The sequence below is a fragment of the Propithecus coquereli genome, unplaced genomic scaffold (assembly GCF_000956105.1).
Source record: "Propithecus coquereli isolate 6110/MARCELLA unplaced genomic scaffold, Pcoq_1.0 Scaffold235, whole genome shotgun sequence".
NCBI lineage: Eukaryota > Metazoa > Chordata > Mammalia > Primates > Indriidae > Propithecus > Propithecus coquereli.
The window spans coordinates 1,605,428-1,607,794 of record NW_012147897.1 but is presented as its reverse complement, the minus strand read 5'-3'; the positions used below and the strand labels follow the sequence as shown (position 1 = coordinate 1,607,794).

At 39.5% G+C, this 2,367-nt stretch overlaps 1 protein-coding gene across 2 annotated transcripts in view; it reads left to right on the top strand.

Moving 5' to 3' along the window:
• The window catches only part of STIM1 (stromal interaction molecule 1), a 218,294-nt gene that overhangs the window by 69,530 nt on the left and 146,397 nt on the right, over window positions 1-2,367 (top strand). The window lies entirely within an intron of this gene.

Sequence of the window (2,367 nt, the reverse complement as noted above, 5' to 3'; positions counted from 1 at the left end):
ATTAGGTTATTAAGTATGAATTATCTGATTTCCTTAAGTACTAAGTTTGGCAGTTGATATCTCTGACATTTCACTTTGACACTTCTTGTTTTATTTTTATTGTGAAGGTACATCCTCTGTCTTTCAAATAGACATTTTGGCTTGCGATTATCTTTCAATTTTTTTTAAAGCAATTTTTGTGAAACCATGGATAAGTCAAAAATTTGTGTTATTTTCAAATATGAGTTCCTTCATGGAACTAATGCAGCATAGACAGTTCTAAGTATCAACGAAGTGTTTGGGAAGGTTGTGGCTGATGAACACACAGTATGTCGATAGTTTGGGAAGTTCCACACTGGTGATTTTAATATTGAAAATGAGCCATGTGGGCAACTTGAGACCAAGGTGGATAATGATGAGCTGAAAGCTGTGATGGAAGCGAATCCGTCTCAACTTACATGTGAATTAGCAACAACGTTTGACATTACTATTCTGACAATATTGGACCATTTGAAACAAATGGGCAAGGTAAAGAAGCTGGATAGATGCGTACCTCATGAATTAAACGAGCACCAGAAGAGAAATCATCTAGAAGCTTGCCTTTCTTTGCTGTCATGGCATAAAGGCGAACCATTTCTACTGCATATTGTTACGTGTGATGAAAAATGGATTCTTTTTGACAATCACAAGCGTTTGGCACAATGCTTGGATAAAGGTGAAGTGCTGAATCACAGTCCAAAAGTGAATATTCACCAAAAAAAGCTAATGCTGTCTGTTTGGTGGTCCAGGGCTGGTATTATCCACTATAGCTTCATAAAACCTGGTCAATTGATTACAACAGATGTCTACTGAAACCAGTTGGATGAAAATGAGGACACTTGTGATTAAGCGGCTGAGATTGGTCACTAGAGACAGGCCAATCCTCTTGCAAGACAATGCTCGACCACATGTCACACAAACAACACTGCTCAAACTATAGCAGCTGGAGACTTGGAAACTCTGTCATCCACCATGTTCCCCAGACCTTCCTTCTACTAACTGACTACCACTTCTTCCAGGCTTGGACCACTTCTTGGAAGGAAAAATACTCAATTTTCAACAAGCTGTCGAAAATGCCTTTTGTGATTTCATTGCCTCTTGTTTTCCTTGCTTCTTTGCTGCTGGCATAAATAAGCTACTATTAAGGTGGCAAAACTGTGTTGATAGTTTAGGCACATATTTTGATTAATTGTACTGCTTTGAGATCTAATAAACTACACTTTTGATTCGAAATCAGATATTTCATATTTAATGATCTGTATATAATTTGGAGACAGAAGCCTTGATTTCAAGTTGGATTACTTAAGGCTAGTAACTTCTCTCTGAGGTTGAATGTGTCTTCAGTTATAAAATATGAATGCTGACTTCACAGGGCTGTTTTATTTTTGAAGATTAGCTGAGGTTATCAATTGGAAAATTATTTGGAAACTGTAAAATGCTATGCATATTTAGGAATGTAATGGAGAATCAAAGAGAAGACTAAGTGTTCTGGGAACTTTTTAAATGGTTCTTCCTATGACCGCGATTCACAGAAAAGGTTTGAGGTTTATTGACTAGATGGGTAATTTTCAAATTTTTTTCTGAATAATCTCGCATTTGTTGTGACTCTTTTGCAGGTGACCGAAATACAACTCAGACAGACTTAAGCAGGAGAGGGACTTTATTGACTGAAATAACTAGAAAGCCTAGTAGTTTAGACGCAGCAAGATACAGGGAGTTAAAGGATGTCATAAGGACCTACTCTCTCCCCCTTGGCTCTGCATTTCTTTGTTTTGGTGTCATTATTAGGCAGGCTCCTCCTATGTGATGGCAAAGAAAGATATCAGATTTGAATAAGAATTCTATCAGCTAACTGAAAGACATAATAGTGGTAGTTCTACTGCTATTGAAAGATAATACCTCTTACCCAGTGGTGCTGGCAGTCCTGGGTATGATTTTGGCTTGGGTCATATGCCCACCCTAAAGTAATCACTGTGGCCAGGAAAATGCTGGCCTTTCATTGGCCAATAGTTACATTCTACTTATGGAACCCAGGGATCAGGGTCAGCTTCCCTGGAACCATGTAGACTGAGAGCAGGAAAGGGGTGGTTCTCTAAGGCTGCAGTCCCCAAGCCTTGGGCCGTGAACTGGTACCGGGCCACAGTACTGATCCATGGCCTGTTAGGAACCAGGCTGCACAGCTGGAGGTGAGTGGCAGGCAAGTGAGCGAAGCTTCATCTGTCTTTACAGCTTCATCTGTATTTATAGTTGTTCCCCATTGCTCGCATCACTGCCTGAGCTCTGCCTCCTGTCAGATCAGCTGTGGCATTAGATTCTGCATTATGGTGAGTTGTATAATTATTTTATTAT